The sequence below is a fragment of the Myripristis murdjan genome, chromosome 12 (genome assembly GCF_902150065.1).
Source record: "Myripristis murdjan chromosome 12, fMyrMur1.1, whole genome shotgun sequence".
Classification (NCBI taxonomy): Eukaryota; Metazoa; Chordata; class Actinopteri; order Holocentriformes; family Holocentridae; genus Myripristis; species Myripristis murdjan.
This window is the reverse complement of record NC_043991.1, coordinates 4,621,955-4,640,419: the sequence shown is the minus strand read 5'-3', so window position 1 is coordinate 4,640,419 and position 18,465 is coordinate 4,621,955.

Sequence of the window (18,465 nt, the reverse complement as noted above, 5' to 3'; positions counted from 1 at the left end):
ACTCATGACTCTACACTGTCCAACCAAAAATTGATCCTGTAGACTGATGTAATGATTTTTAAAAACATTTAATTCAGAAGGTTAAATAAAAGTCTGATAAAATACACGCCAGCCTCTGGGCTCCTTTAGGTTTCTATTAGTTTGCTCATATTTAGTAGCCTATTTAGGGTGTCTGCCCTGCCAAATGTTTTACAGTCTTTAAGTGACAGTGAAATAATATTTTAACCAGCATAATAAACATGAGGCATCAGATGCTTTATAAAATTAAATATCAAAACCAGTTGAATCAAAGTGACGATTCTGACGAAACTCAAACTCAGGGCAGCGGCCCAGCGAGGGTCGCCCCTCACTTTTAGAGAGGGCCAGTTCCTCTGCAGGAGTGTACGGCTGAGTGGGAGACACATTCATTTATTGAACACGCAGATGTTACTATAGTCAGATCTACTCGTGCCGTCATGGTGGGGAAGTAGGCTAATATTATAATCCCACTAATTTACGCATTGACACAGTCGATGATATTTTTGCCAGCATTCCTTGCGGCTCTTGGCAGCTGCAACTGTGCTGCTTTTTGCCTGGATGATGGATTTATATTCCTCGTATTTATTCCAGATTATTGTCTGCTCCTCCGTCGTAAAGTATGCGGCTCAGGTGGATTTTTCCTTGTCTGTAATTGGTCGTCTGCAGCAAACACCGCTCTTTTTATGTGAGCGCGCACAGATCTAGATTGGAAAAGCCTGGGTTGAATTAGTGAGTTGATAGCCGGCTTTATGGTACCGAAAATCCGGAGTGCGGATGTCTGGTTAAGTGAAGCCAGATAACTAAGAGAAAGCTCGGCTATGTTAATCCAGCTTTATGGTACAGGCCTCCGGGTTCCATATGTAACCATCCATTTCATCCCTCTGATCTCTGTTTCCTTGTCACAACCAGCGGCGCGTGACTGAAACAAAGTTTCGGCTTTGTTTACATTCGCGCGCGCGCGAGCTACGTGCATGCAGCCGGCTACGAACAAGAACGAAGTTACTGTTGCCTAGCAACCAGTGTAAACAAGGAAGGACTGCCGCTGGGAACAGTTGTAAACACTGATGAAGAGCCGCCAAACATTGCATTTGTGAACTTTGTTGTTTTTCAGCGGTGACTAACGTTACCTCAGGAAAAAGTGGGGGGGATGAAATCATGTTTCTGTGAAAGTGCGGGTGTCACAACACCCGCATCCCCCGCGGCTGCGACGCCCATGCATCCGTTGCCATGGTGCCATGGTATGACACAAATAGCTTACTGTCCCATAAAAGCCCTTTATTGTCTTGCTTTCCAAGCCGTTTTTATTCCAAAGACAACATATGTTGACGTTTATATTATAAATCTGATTACTTTTAATTTGGATATCTTGCAAACTTGAAGCGTTAATATAGGCCTAACTGTCCATGGAACCCACCAACGCGAATAGGCTGCTTGATAAAATATCCTAAATAAATCAACATTGTTTGAATGTTTTTTTCCCTCCCAAACAAAACCAACTAAAGGCAGGGTAATTTATGTTTCGGCTGCGGGAAATGGTTAATATAGGCTATTTGTTTCAATATTCATTTTTACGACCATTTAAAACCCGGAAGTAAACCAAGCCTGCCCGCCTCCCCCAGCCAAGAAGCTTAGCCTATACTGAAAAAAAAAACAAAAAAAAAACGAAATTAACCAACAGCTTAACTTTTTCTAAACATTGGTCATCTAGATGGAGTGTAATTAGCAGTTCGGCTGCAGTAAATAGTTTATTATATTCCACCCCCCAACTCTCGTATGCACTTGTTTACAGCTTATAAAGTTGGTTTCCTGTGCGGGTGGCTGTGATGAGGTAGATCACTGTTTAGACTGTTGCACACTCTTTGCTTAATGTTGTACAGTTGACGTTGTTTAAGCCCTGGATTTTATTAATTCTATGTAAAGTCTCATTTACACAAATCCGGGTGAAGACTGATCGTCTAAACAGCCTACTTCAGTAATTTACTAGTTTCTAGATTAATTATTTTAGCCGACCGTCACCTCAGAATCCAGCGCATTCGTTGCCATGACGACGCTGGCAGCTGCCATATTACGTCATTCCGACTAACCTGACATGACACATTTGACAGCGACACAGCCGGAGCCGACAGCCCACAAGACACAGAGCTCATTGATTTCAACGAGGCGCCTTTACTTGACACCATTCATATTAAGGTATTGTTACAGTTATTGGCAGTTATCCATATTGCACGTCCAAAGGATAACGCAGTCAAACTTGTAGCCTCCGAAGTTCCAATCACTCTCTTATTCAACTTACCAGTCAAAACAGCGCCTCTCCGAGTGCCGCCGAGGTAATTACTCTTCAGGTGTGCGAGAACTTCAGTGTACTTTGTTGTAACAATTAAATGTGCTTTTTTAATAAACTGAGTGGAATGAAAACCAAGAATGTTGTGTCATGCTATTAACCTCACGTCTCAGCTGTCTCTTGAATTCTGATCTTATTTTCCTGTAGAGGAACTACATGTAAATAGACATGTAGCGTCGACACACACATCTCCTCATGCACATGAACAGAATAGAGGAAATACGTGCTTGTAAGTGAACCTCAACAACTCCATATTCAGCAGGGCTTTACTCTCTTCCCATATCAGGTTGCAGTACATCATGTAGACACTGACTGATCAGCAAATATACCGAGTTCAGCGACACTGCGGAAAAGGAAGCACCTACAGTACATATAGTTCTGTCCCACCGAAGGATCTGGTGGTTGTGTATTACTGATGGCTGCAATGAAGAGCAGCAGGAATATCCATGGATTTTAAATATGTGACACATTCTCTGCCTGCACTGATATGAAACGAAAAACGAACGAGTTCATTTCAGTTCAGTTGATACTTCATTAAATCCCAGAGGGCAACTGATTTGTAGTCTAAGAGGCAACATAACAACAAACAGAACAGGGAATATACGAGGTTAAAAAAAAAAAGATTAAAACACAGCCCAGATATAAACATATGCACAGCATCGTAATGGATCCTAGTCCACAGTAAAGTGCCTGTGCCTGTTTATTTCATTTAAGAAGGGACGGTGCACATTAATAAGTATTTAGATGCAAATGTCCCAGATTTAACCATACAAGCAGGTTGATGGTTTACAAAAACATCAACATAAACAGCCAAATGCAAACATATGTGAGAAGGCATGTAAAAACAAAGCAATCCAACACCCAGTTATCCAACATGCACAGGGTAGAGAAAAATCATGCAGCGTGGCAACACATCGCACAGACCTGCCGAAAGGGTTAACATCATTAACAGCGCAGTGGGACAGTCAGCTGCCTCTCAGCTCTGAGGTTAGGGTCAGATAGGCAATGATATCTGCTTTTGATCAGTGGCCTCCTCTGATGTCATTATTAGACTGTCTTCATTCAGTACATTTTACATACACACAGCAATTTCCAACTATTAGTCACAATATGACAGTATCACTGATCTGATACGGGTTATGTAAACAGCCAACCCAGTCTCCATGGGGAAATGTCACCCTTTTACGTTTCTGCAAACTAGGGAAACGTTATCATATCAACGTTTCCAAGCTCAAATTTGTTACATATCAACATTCAATTGTTATAGTGGCCCCTGCGCCCGGGTCACGTGACTTCCAAGTTTCTGACTGCAAAAGGAAGCAAGATGGCGGACATTTCGTTCGTTCTCAGTGGAAAATGTAATATTTTAAGGTAGTTTCTGTATTTAAATGTGTTTTGATGACATTTCTAGCGAGAAATATACACTTTGTTTTCATAATCTGTGTTCAGTGAATGTATACGTTCTCTAGTTTGTTAGTAATCACAATCATTTCGCCCGGACTTGCCAGCAAAACGTTGGAGTCCAACATTGTTGGCATCCGTATAGTGCCAAAGCAGCCTAGAAATGCAATATTTTGAGGTCGTTTCTATATTTAAATGTGCTTTGATAATATTTCCAGCGAAAAATATGCACTTCTTGCATAATGTGGGTTCAGTGAATGTATACGGTCTTTAATTTGTTAGTTATCACGAAGATTTCGCCCGGTCTCGCCAGCAAATGTTGGAATCCAACATTGTTGATCCAAAATTGTTGACATCCGTTGCCATGGTGCCATGGTATGACACAAATAGCTTACTGTCCCATAAAAGCCCTTTATTTTCTTGCTTTCCAAGCCGTTTTTATTCCAAAGACAACATATGTTGACGTTTATATTATAAATCTGATTACTTTTAATTTGGATATCTTGCAAACTTGAAGCATTAATATAACTGTCCATGGAACCCACCAACGCGAATGGGCTGCTTGATAAAATATCTGAAATAAATCAACATTGTTTGAATGTTTTTTTCCCTCCCAAACAAAACCAACTAAAGGCAGGGAAATTTATGTTTCGGCTGCGGGAAATGGATAATATATTTGTTTCAATATTCATTTTTACGACCATTTAAAACCCGGAAGTAAACAAAGCCTGCCCGCCTCCCCCAGCCAAGAAGCTTAGCCTATACTAAAAAAAACAAAAAAAAAAAAACGAAATTAACCAACAGCTTAACTTTTTCTTAACATTGGTCATCTAGATGGAGTGTAATTAGCAGTTCGGCTGCAGTAAATAGTTTATTATATTCCACCCCCCAACTCTCGTATGCACTTGTTTACAGCTTATAAAGTTGGTTTCCTGTGCGGGTGGCTGTGATGAGGTAGATCACTGTTTAGACTGTTGCACACTCTTTGCTTAATGTTGTACAGTTGACGTTGTTTAAGCCCTGGATTTTATTAATTCTATGTAAAGTCTCATTTACACAAACCCGGGTGAAGACTGATCGTCTAAACAGCCTACTTCAGTAATTTACTAGTTTCTAGATAAATTATTTTAGCCGACCGTCACCTCAGAATCCAGCGCATTCGTTGCCATGACGACGCTGGCAGCTGCCATATTACGTCATTCCGACTAACCTGACATGACACATTTGACAGCGACACAGCCGGAGCCGACAGCCCACAAGACACAGAGCTCATTGATTTCAACGAGGCGCCTTTACTTGACACCATTCATATTAAGGTATTGTTACAGTTATTGGCAGTTATCCATATTGCACGTCCAAAGGATAACGCAGTCAAACTTGTAGCCTCCGAAGTTCCAATCACTCTCTTATTCAACTTACCAGTCAAAACAGCGCCTCTCCGAGTGCCGCCGAGGTAATTACTCTTCAGGTGTGCGAGAACTTCAGTGTACTTTGTTGTAACAATTAAATGTGCTTTTTTAATAAACTGAGTGGAATGAAAACCAAGAATGTTGTGTCATGCTATTAACCTCACGTCTCAGCTGTCTCTTGAATTCTGATCTTATTTTCCTGTAGAGGAACTACATGTAAATAGACATGTAGCGTCGACACACACATCTCCTCATGCACATGAACAGAATAGAGGAAATACGTGCTTGTAAGTGAACCTCAACAACTCCATATTCAGCAGGGCTTTACTCTCTTCCCATATCAGGTTGCAGTACATCATGTAGACACTGACTGATCAGCAAATATACCGAGTTCAGCGACACTGCGGAAAAGGAAGCACCTACAGTACATATAGTTCTGTCCCACCGAAGGATCTGGTGGTTGTGTATTACTGATGGCTGCAATGAAGAGCAGCAGGAATATCCATGGATTTTAAATATGTGACACATTCTCTGCCTGCACTGATATGAAACGAAAAACGAACGAGTTCATTTCAGTTCAGTTGATACTTCATTAAATCCCAGAGGGCAACTGATTTGTAGTCTAAGAGGCAACATAACAACAAACAGAACAGGGAATATACGAGGTTAAAAAAAAAGAGATTAAAACACAGCCCAGATATAAACATATGCACAGCATCGTAATGGATCCTAGTCCACAGTAAAGTGCCTGTGCCTGTTTATTTCATTTAAGAAGGGACGGTGCACATTAATAAGTATTTAGATGCAAATGTCCAAGATTTAACCATACAAGCAGGTTGATGGTTTACAAAACATCAACATAAACAGCCAAATGCAAACATATGTGAGAAGGCATGTAAAACAAAGCAATCCAACACCCAGTTATCCAACATGCACAGGGTAGAGAAAAATCATGCAGCGTGGCAACACATCGCACAGACCTGCCGAAAGGGTTAACATCATTAACAGCGCAGTGGGACAGTCAGCTGCCTCTCAGCTCTGAGGTTAGGGTCAGATAGGCAATGATATCTGCTTTTGATCAGTGGCCTCCTCTGATGTCATTATTAGACTGTCTTCATTCAGTACATTTTACATACACACAGCAATTTCCAACTATTAGTCACAATATGACAGTATCACTGATCTGATACGGGTTATGTAAACAGCCAACCCAGTCTCCATGGGGAAATGTCACCCTTTTACGTTTCTGCAAACTAGGGAAACGTTATCATATCAACGTTTCCAAGCTCAAATTTGTTACATATCAACATTCAATTGTTATAGTGGCCCCTGCGCCCGGGTCACGTGACTTCCAAGTTTCTGACTGCAAAAGGAAGCAAGATGGCGGACATTTCGTTCGTTCTCAGTGGAAAATGTAATATTTTAAGGTAGTTTCTGTATTTAAATGTGTTTTGATGACATTTCTAGCGAGAAATATACACTTTGTTTTCATAATCTGTGTTCAGTGAATGTATACGTTCTCTAGTTTGTTAGTAATCACAATCATTTCGCCCGGACTTGCCAGCAAAACGTTGGAGTCCAACATTGTTGGCATCCGTATAGTGCCAAAGCAGCCTAGAAATGCAATATTTTGAGGTCGTTTCTATATTTAAATGTGCTTTGATAATATTTCCAGCGAAAAATATGCACTTCTTGCATAATGTGGGTTCAGTGAATGTATACGGTCTTTAATTTGTTAGTTATCACGAAGATTTCGCCCGGTCTCGCCAGCAAATGTTGGAATCCAACATTGTTGATCCAAAATTGTTGACATCCGTTGCCATGGTGCCATGGTATGACACAAATAGCTTACTGTCCCATAAAAGCCCTTTATTTTCTTGCTTTCCAAGCCGTTTTTATTCCAAAGACAACATATGTTGACGTTTATATTATAAATCTGATTACTTTTAATTTGGATATCTTGCAAACTTGAAGCGTTTATATAACTGTCCATGGAACCCACCAATGCGAATAGGCTGCTTGATAAAATATCCGAAATAAATCAACATTGTTTGAATGTTTTTTCCCTCCCAAACAAAACCAACTAAAGGCAGGGTAATTTATGTTTCGGCTGCGGGAAATGGTTAATATATTTGTTTCAATATTCATTTTTACGACCATTTAAAACCCGGAAGTAAACCAGGCCTGCCCGCCCCCCCCCCAGCCAAGAAGCTTAGCCTATACTACAAAAAAAAAAAAAAAAAAGAAAAAAAAAAGAAATTAACCAACAGCTTAACTTTTTCTTAACATTGGTCATCTAGATGGAGTGTAATTAGCAGTTCGGCTGCAGTAAATAGTTTATCATATTCCACCCCCCAACTCTCGTATGCACTTGTTTACAGCTTATAAAGTTGGTTTCCTGTGCGGGTGGCTGTGATGAGGTAGATCACTGTTTAGACTGTTGCACACTCTTTGCTTAATGTTGTACAGTTGACGTTGTTTAAGCCCTGGATTTTATTAATTTTATGTAAAGTCTCATTTACACAAACCCGGGTGAAGACTGATCGTCTAAACAGCCTACTTCAGTAATTTACTAGTTTCTAGATAAATTATTTTAGCCGACCGTCACCTCAGAATCCAGCGCATTTGTTGCCATGACGACGCTGGCAGCTGCCATATTACGTCATTCCGACTAACCTGACATGACACATTTGACAGCGACACAGCCGGAGCCGACAGCCCACAAGACACAGAGCTCATTGATTTCAACGAGGCGCCTTTACTTGACACCATTCATATTAAGGTATTGTTACAGTTATTGGCAGTTATCCATATTGCACGTCCAAAGGATAACGCAGTCAAACTTGTAGCCTCCGAAGTTCCAATCACTCTCTTATTCAACTTACCAGTCAAAACAGCGCCTCTCCGAGTGCCGCCGAGGTAATTACTCTTCAGGTGTGCGAGAACTTCAGTGTACTTTGTTGTAACAATTAAATGTGCTTTTTTAATAAACTGAGTGGAATGAAAACCAAGAATGTTGTGTCATGCTATTAACCTCACGTCTCAGCTGTCTCTTGAATTCTGATCTTATTTTCCTGTAGAGGAACTACATGTAAATAGACATGTAGCGTCGACACACACATCTCCTCATGCACATGAACAGAATAGAGGAAATACGTGCTTGTAAGTGAACCTCAACAACTCCATATTCAGCAGGGCTTTACTCTCTTCCCATATCAGGTTGCAGTACATCATGTAGACACTGACTGATCAGCAAATATACCGAGTTCAGCGACACTGCGGAAAAGGAAGCACCTACAGTACATATAGTTCTGTCCCACCGAAGGATCTGGTGGTTGTGTATTACTGATGGCTGCAATGAAGAGCAGCAGGAATATCCATGGATTTTAAATATGTGACACATTCTCTGCCTGCACTGATATGAAACGAAAAACGAACGAGTTCATTTCAGTTCAGTTGATACTTCATTAAATCCCAGAGGGCAACTGATTTGTAGTCTAAGAGGCAACATAACAACAAACAGAACAGGGAATATACGAGGTTAAAAAAAAAAGATTAAAACACAGCCCAGATATAAACATATGCACAGCATCGTAATGGATCCTAGTCCACAGTAAAGTGCCTGTGCCTGTTTATTTCATTTAAGAAGGGACGGTGCACATTAATAAGTATTTAGATGCAAATGTCCCAGATTTAACCATACAAGCAGGTTGATGGTTTACAAAAACATCAACATAAACAGCCAAATGCAAACATATGTGAGAAGGCATGTAAAAACAAAGCAATCCAACACCCAGTTATCCAACATGCACAGGGTAGAGAAAAATCATGCAGCGTGGCAACACATCGCACAGACCTGCCGAAAGGGTTAACATCATTAACAGCACAGTGGGACAGTCAGCTGCCTCTCAGCTCTGAGGTTAGGGTCAGATAGGCAATGATATCTGCTTTTGATCAGTGGCCTCCTCTGATGTCATTATTAGACTGTCTTCATTCAGTACATTTTACATACACACAGCAATTTCCCACTATTAGTCACAATATGACAGTATCACTGATCTGATACGGGTTATGTAAACAGCCAACCCAGTCTCCATGGGGAAATGTCACCCTTTTACGTTTCTGCAAACTAGGGAAACGTTATCATATCAACGTTTCCAAGCTCAAATTTGTTACATATCAACATTCAATTGTTATAGTGGCCCCTGCGCCCGGGTCACGTGACTTCCAAGTTTCTGACTGCAAAAGGAAGCAAGATGGCGGACATTTCGTTCGTTCTCAGTGGAAAATGTAACATTTTAAGGTAGTTTCTGTATTTAAATGTGTTTTGATGACATTTCTAGCGAAAAATATGCACTTCTTGCATAATGTGGGTTCAGTGAATGTATACGGTCTTTAATTTGTTAGTTATCACGAAGATTTCGCCCGGTCTCGCCAGCAAATGTTGGAATCCAACATTGTTGATCCAAAATTGTTGACATCCGTTGCCATGGTGCCATGGTATGACACAAATAGCTTACTGTCCCATAAAAGCCCTTTATTTTCTTGCTTTCCAAGCCGTTTTTATTCCAAAGACAACATATGTTGACGTTTATATTATAAATCTGATTACTTTTAATTTGGATATCTTGCAAACTTGAAGCGTTAATATAACTGTCCATGGAACCCACCAACGCGAATGGGCTGCTTGATAAAATATCTGAAATAAATCAACATTGTTTGAATGTTTTTTTCCCTCCCAAACAAAACCAACTAAAGGCAGGGTAATTTATGTTTCGGCTGCGGGAAATGGTTAATATATATGTTTCAATATTCATTTTTACGACCATTTAAAACCCGGAAGTAAACAAAGCCTGCCCGCCTCCCCCAGCCAAGAAGCTTAGCCTATACTAAAAAAAAAAAAAAAAAAAAACGAAATTAACTAACAGCTTAACTTTTTCTTAACATTGGTCATCTAGATGGAGTGTAATTAGCAGTTCGGCTGCAGTAAATAGTTTATTATATTCCACCCCCCCAACTCTCGTATGCACTTGTTTACAGCTTATAAAGTTGGTTTCCTGTGCGGGTGGCTGTGATGAGGTAGATCACTGTTTAGACTGTTGCACACTCTTTGCTTAATGTTGTACAGTTGACGTTGTTTAAGCCCTCGATTTTATTAATTCTATGTAAAGTCTCATTTACACAAACCCGGGTGAAGACTGATCGTCTAAACAGCCTACTTCAGTAATTTACTAGTTTCTAGATAAATTATTTTAGCCGACCGTCACCTCAGAATCCAGCGCATTCGTTGCCATGACGACGCTGGCAGCTGCCATATTACGTCATTCCGACTAACCTGACATGACACATTTGACAGCGACACAGCCGGAGCCGACAGCCCACAAGACACAGAGCTCATTGATTTCAACGAGGCGCCTTTACTTGACACCATTCATATTAAGGTATTGTTACAGTTATTGGCAGTTATCCATATTGCACGTCCAAAGGATAACGCAGTCAAACTTGTAGCCTCCGAAGTTCCAATCACTCTCTTATTCAACTTACCAGTCAAAACAGCGCCTCTCCGAGTGCCGCCGAGGTAATTACTCTTCAGGTGTGCGAGAACTTCAGTGTACTTTGTTGTAACAATTAAATGTGCTTTTTTAATAAACTGAGTGGAATGAAAACCAAGAATGTTGTGTCATGCTATTAACCTCACGTCTCAGCTGTCTCTTGAATTCTGATCTTATTTTCCTGTAGAGGAACTACATGTAAATAGACATGTAGCGTCGACACACACATCTCCTCATGCACATGAACAGAATAGAGGAAATACGTGCTTGTAAGTGAACCTCAACAACTCCATATTCAGCAGGGCTTTACTCTCTTCCCATATCAGGTTGCAGTACATCATGTAGACACTGACTGATCAGCAAATATACCGATTTCAGCGACACTGCGGAAAAGGAAGCACCTACAGTACATATAGTTCTGTCCCACCGAAGGATCTGGTGGTTGTGTATTACTGATGGCTGCAATGAAGAGCAGCAGGAATATCCATGGATTTTAAATATGTGACACATTCTCTGCCTGCACTGATATGAAACGAAAAACGAACGAGTTCATTTCAGTTCAGTTGATACTTCATTAAATCCCAGAGGGCAACTGATTTGTAGTCTAAGAGGCAACATAACAACAAACAGAACAGGGAATATACGAGGTTAAAAAAAAAAAAGATTAAAACACAGCCCAGATATAAACATATGCACAGCATCGTAATGGATCCTAGTCCACAGTAAAGTGCCTGTGCCTGTTTATTTCATTTAAGAAGGGACGGTGCACATTAATAAGTATTTAGATGCAAATGTCCCAGATTTAACCATACAAGCAGGTTGATGGTTTACAAAAACATCAACATAATCAGCCAAATGCAAACATATGTGAGAAGGCATGTAAAAACAAAGCAATCCAACACCCAGTTATCCAACATGCACAGGGTAGAGAAAAATCATGCAGCGTGGCAACACATCGCACAGACCTGCCGAAAGGGTTAACATCATTAACAGCGCAGTGGGACAGTCAGCTGCCTCTCAGCTCTGAGGTTAGGGTCAGATAGGCAATGATATCTGCTTTTGATCAGTGGCCTCCTCTGATGTCATTATTAGACTGTCTTCATTCAGTACATTTTACATACACACAGCAATTTCCCACTATTAGTCACAATATGACAGTATCACTGATCTGATACGGGTTATGTAAACAGCCAACCCAGTCTCCATGGGGAAATGTCACCCTTTTACGTTTCTGCAAACTAGGGAAACGTTATCATATCAACGTTTCCAAGCTCAAATTTGTTACATATCAACATTCAATTGTTATAGTGGCCCCTGCGCCCGGGTCACGTGACTTCCAAGTTTCTGACTGCAAAAGGAAGCAAGATGGCGGACATTTCGTTCGTTCTCAGTGGAAAATGTAACATTTTAAGGTAGTTTCTGTATTTAAATGTGTTTTGATGACATTTCTAGCGAGAAATATACACTTTGTTTTCATAATCTGTGTTCAGTGAATGTATACGTTCTCTAGTTTGTTAGTAATCACAATCATTTCGCCCGGACTTGCCAGCAAAATGTTGGAATCCAACATTGTTGACATCCGTATAGTGCCAAAGCAGCCTAGAAATGCAATATTTTTAGGTCGTTTCTATATTTAAATGTGCTTTGATAATATTTCCAGCGAAAAATATGCACTTCTTGCATAATGTGGGTTCAGTGAATGTATACGGTCTTTAATTTGTTAGTTATCACGAAGATTTCGCCCGGTCTCGCCAGCAAATGTTGGAATCCAACATTGTTGATCCAAAATTGTTGACATCCGTTGCCATGGTGCCATGGTATGACACAAATAGCTTACTGTCCCATAAAAGCCCTTTATTTTCTTGCTTTCCAAGCCGTTTTTATTCCAAAGACAACATATGTTGACGTTTATATTATAAATCTGATTACTTTTAATTTGGATATCTTGCAAACTTGAAGCGTTAATATAGGCCTAACTGTCCATGGAACCCACCAACGCGAATGGGCTGCTTGATAAAATATCTGAAATAAATCAACATTGTTTGAATGTTTTTTTCCCTCCCAAACAAAACCAACTAAAGGCAGGGTAATTTATGTTTCGGCTGCGGGAAATGGTTAATATATATGTTTCAATATTCATTTTTACGACCATTTAAAACCCGGAAGTAAACAAAGCCTGCCCGCCTCCCCCAGCCAAGAAGCTTAGCCTATACTAAAAAAAACAAAAAAAAAAAAACGAAATTAACTAACAGCTTAACTTTTTCTTAACATTGGTCATCTAGATGGAGTGTAATTAGCAGTTCGGCTGCAGTAAATAGTTTATTATATTCCACCCCCCCAACTCTCGTATGCACTTGTTTACAGCTTATAAAGTTGGTTTCCTGTGCGGGTGGCTGTGATGAGGTAGATCACTGTTTAGACTGTTGCACACTCTTTGCTTAATGTTGTACAGTTGACGTTGTTTAAGCCCTCGATTTTATTAATTCTATGTAAAGTCTCATTTACACAAACCCGGGTGAAGACTGATCGTCTAAACAGCCTACTTCAGTAATTTACTAGTTTCTAGATAAATTATTTTAGCCGACCGTCACCTCAGAATCCAGCGCATTCGTTGCCATGACGACGCTGGCAGCTGCCATATTACGTCATTCCGACTAACCTGACATGACACATTTGACAGCGACACAGCCGGAGCCGACAGCCCACAAGACACAGAGCTCATTGATTTCAACGAGGCGCCTTTACTTGACACCATTCATATTAAGGTATTGTTACAGTTATTGGCAGTTATCCATATTGCACGTCCAAAGGATAACGCAGTCAAACTTGTAGCCTCCGAAGTTCCAATCACTCTCTTATTCAACTTACCAGTCAAAACAGCGCCTCTCCGAGTGCCGCCGAGGTAATTACTCTTCAGGTGTGCGAGAACTTCAGTGTACTTTGTTGTAACAATTAAATGTGCTTTTTTAATAAACTGAGTGGAATGAAAACCAAGAATGTTGTGTCATGCTATTAACCTCACGTCTCAGCTGTCTCTTGAATTCTGATCTTATTTTCCTGTAGAGGAACTACATGTAAATAGACATGTAGCGTCGACACACACATCTCCTCATGCACATGAACAGAATAGAGGAAATACGTGCTTGTAAGTGAACCTCAACAACTCCATATTCAGCAGGGCTTTACTCTCTTCCCATATCAGGTTGCAGTACATCATGTAGACACTGACTGATCAGCAAATATACCGATTTCAGCGACACTGCGGAAAAGGAAGCACCTACAGTACATATAGTTCTGTCCCACCGAAGGATCTGGTGGTTGTGTATTACTGATGGCTGCAATGAAGAGCAGCAGGAATATCCATGGATTTTAAATATGTGACACATTCTCTGCCTGCACTGATATGAAACGAAAAACGAACGAGTTCATTTCAGTTCAGTTGATACTTCATTAAATCCCAGAGGGCAACTGATTTGTAGTCTAAGAGGCAACATAACAACAAACAGAACAGGGAATATACGAGGTTAAAAAAAAAAAAGATTAAAACACAGCCCAGATATAAACATATGCACAGCATCGTAATGGATCCTAGTCCACAGTAAAGTGCCTGTGCCTGTTTATTTCATTTAAGAAGGGACGGTGCACATTAATAAGTATTTAGATGCAAATGTCCCAGATTTAACCATACAAGCAGGTTGATGGTTTACAAAAACATCAACATAATCAGCCAAATGCAAACATATGTGAGAAGGCATGTAAAAACAAAGCAATCCAACACCCAGTTATCCAACATGCACAGGGTAGAGAAAAATCATGCAGCGTGGCAACACATCGCACAGACCTGCCGAAAGGGTTAACATCATTAACAGCGCAGTGGGACAGTCAGCTGCCTCTCAGCTCTGAGGTTAGGGTCAGATAGGCAATGATATCTGCTTTTGATCAGTGGCCTCCTCTGATGTCATTATTAGACTGTCTTCATTCAGTACATTTTACATACACACAGCAATTTCCCACTATTAGTCACAATATGACAGTATCACTGATCTGATACGGGTTATGTAAACAGCCAACCCAGTCTCCATGGGGAAATGTCACCCTTTTACGTTTCTGCAAACTAGGGAAACGTTATCATATCAACGTTTCCAAGCTCAAATTTGTTACATATCAACATTCAATTGTTATAGTGGCCCCTGCGCCCGGGTCACGTGACTTCCAAGTTTCTGACTGCAAAAGGAAGCAAGATGGCGGACATTTCGTTCGTTCTCAGTGGAAAATGTAACATTTTAAGGTAGTTTCTGTATTTAAATGTGTTTTGATGACATTTCTAGCGAGAAATATACACTTTGTTTTCATAATCTGTGTTCAGTGAATGTATACGTTCTCTAGTTTGTTAGTAATCACAATCATTTCGCCCGGACTTGCCAGCAAAATGTTGGAATCCAACATTGTTGACATCCGTATAGTGCCAAAGCAGCCTAGAAATGCAATATTTTTAGGTCGTTTCTATATTTAAATGTGCTTTGATAATATTTCCAGCGAAAAATATGCACTTCTTGCATAATGTGGGTTCAGTGAATGTATACGGTCTTTAATTTGTTAGTTATCACGAAGATTTCGCCCGGTCTCGCCAGCAAATGTTGGAATCCAACATTGTTGATCCAAAATTGTTGACATCCGTTGCCATGGTGCCATGGTATGACACAAATAGCTTACTGTCCCATAAAAGCCCTTTATTTTCTTGCTTTCCAAGCCGTTTTTATTCCAAAGACAACATATGTTGACGTTTATATTATAAATCTGATTACTTTTAATTTGGATATCTTGCAAACTTGAAGCGTTAATATAGGCCTAACTGTCCATGGAACCCACCAACGCGAATAGGCTGCTTGATAAAATATCTGAAATAAATCAACATTGTTTGAATGTTTTTTTCCCTCCCAAACAAAACCAACTAAAGGCAGGGTAATTTATGTTTCGGCTGCGGGAAATGGTTAATATATTTGTTTCAATATTCATTTTTACGACCATTTAAAACCCGGAAGTAAACAAAGCCTGCCCGCCTCCCCCAGCCAAGAAGCTTAGCCTATACTAAAAAAAAAACAAAAAAAAAACGAAATTAACCAACAGCTTAACTTTTTCTTAACATTGGTCATCTAGATGGAGTGTAATTAGCAGTTCGGCTGCAGTAAATAGTTTATTATATTCCACCCCCCAACTCTCGTATGCACTTGTTTACAGCTTATAAAGTTGGTTTCCTGTGCGGGTGGCTGTGATGAGGTAGATCACTGTTTAGACTGTTGCACACTCTTTGCTTAATGTTGTACAGTTGACGTTGTTTAAGCCCTCGATTTTATTAATTCTATGTAAAGTCTCATTTACACAAACCCGGGTGAAGACTGATCGTCTAAACAGCCTACTTCAGTAATTTACTAGTTTCTAGATAAATTATTTTAGCCGACCGTCACCTCAGAATCCAGCGCATTCGTTGCCATGACGACGCTGGCAGCTGCCATATTACGTCATTCCGACTAACCTGACATGACACATTTGACAGCGACACAGCCGGAGCCGACAGCCCACAAGACACAGAGCTCATTGATTTCAACGAGGCGCCTTTACTTGACACCATTCATATTAAGGTATTGTTACAGTTATTGGCAGTTATCCATATTGCACGTCCAAAGGATAACGCAGTCAAACTTGTAGCCTCCAAAGTTCCAATCACTCTCTTATTCAACTTACCAGTCAAAACAGCGCCTCCCCGAGTGCCGCCGAGGTAATTACTCTTCAGGTGTGCGAGAACTTCAGTGTACTTTGTTGTAACAATTAAATGTGCTTTTTTAATAAACTGAGTGGAATGAAAACCAAGAATGTTGTGTCATGCTATTAACCTCATGTCTCAGCTGTCTCTTGAATTCTGATCTTATTTCCCTGTAGAGGAACTACATGTAAATAGACATGTAGCGTCGACACACACATCTCCTCATGCACATGAACAGAATAGAGGAAATACGTGCTTGTAAGTGAACCTCAACAACTCCATATTCAGCAGGGCTTTACTCTCTTCCCATATCAGGTTGCAGTACATCATGTAGACACTGACTGATCAGCAAATATACCGATTTCAGCGACACTGCGGAAAAGGAAGCACCTACAGTACATATAGTTCTGTCCCACCGAAGGATCTGGTGGTTGTGTATTACTGATGGCTGCAATGAAGAGCAGCAGGAATATCCATGGATTTTAAATATGTGACACATTCTCTGCCTGCACTGATATGAAACGAAAAACTAACGAGTTCATTTCAGTTCAGTTGATACTTCATTAAATCCCAGAGGGCAACTGATTTGTAGTCTAAGAGGCAACATAACAACAAACAGAACAGGGAATATACGAGGTTAAAAAAAAAAAGATTAAAACACAGCCCAGATATAAACATATGCACAGCATCGTAATGGATCCTAGTCCACAGTAAAGTGCCTGTGCCTGTTTATTTCATTTAAGAAGGGACGGTGCACATTAATAAGTATTTAGATGCAAATGTCCCAGATTTAACCATACAAGCAGGTTGATGGTTTACAAAAACATCAACATAAACAGCCAAATGCAAACATATGTGAGAAGGCATGTAAAAACAAAGCAATCCAACACCCAGTTATCCAACATGCACAGGGTAGAGAAAAATCATGCAGCGTGGCAACACATCGCACAGACCTGCCGAAAGGGTTAACATCATTAACAGCGCAGTGGGACAGTCAGCTGCCTCTCAGCTCTGAGGTTAGGGTCAGATAGGCAATGATATCTGCTTTTGATCAGTGGCCTCCTCTGATGTCATTATTAGACTGTCTTCATTCAGTACATTTTACATACACACAGCAATTTCCCACTATTAGTCACAATATGACAGTATCACTGATCTGATACGGGTTATGTAAACAGCCAACCCAGTCTCCATGGGGAAATGTCACCCTTTTACGTTTCTGCAAACTAGGGAAACGTTATCATATCAACGTTTCCAAGCTCAAATTTGTTACATATCAACATTCAATTGTTATAGTGGCCCCTGCGCCCGGGTCACGTGACTTCCAAGTTTCTGACTGCAAAAGGAAGCAAGATGGCGGACATTTCGTTCGTTCTCAGTGGAAAATGTAACATTTTAAGGTAGTTTCTGTATTTAAATGTGTTTTGATGACATTTCTAGCGAGAAATATACACTTTGTTTTCATAATCTGTGTTCAGTGAATGTATACGTTCTCTAGTTTGTTAGTAATCACAATCATTTCGCCCGGACTTGCCAGCAAAACGTTGGAATCCAACATTGTTGACATCCGTATAGTGCCAAAGCAGCCTAGAAATGCAATATTTTGAGGTCGTTTCTATATTTAAATATGCTTTGATAATATTTCCAGCGAAAAATATGCACTTCTTGCATAATGTGAGTTCAGTGAATGTATACGGTCTTTAATTTGTTAGTTATCACGAAGATTTCGCCCGGTCTCGCCAGCAAATGTTGGAATCCAACATTGTTGATCCAAAATTGTTGACATCCGTTCAGGGGCGGAGCAGCGATTTTGAAAGTGTGGGGGATCTAGGGTTGGGACATGAGCACCATAACCTCCTACCTTTGACGTCCGTTCCAGTCTCCACGACATGCCAAATCAAAATGAATGTCATGCAATAATACTACTAATTATAATGATGATGATAACAACAACAACAACAACAACAACAATAATAATACTAA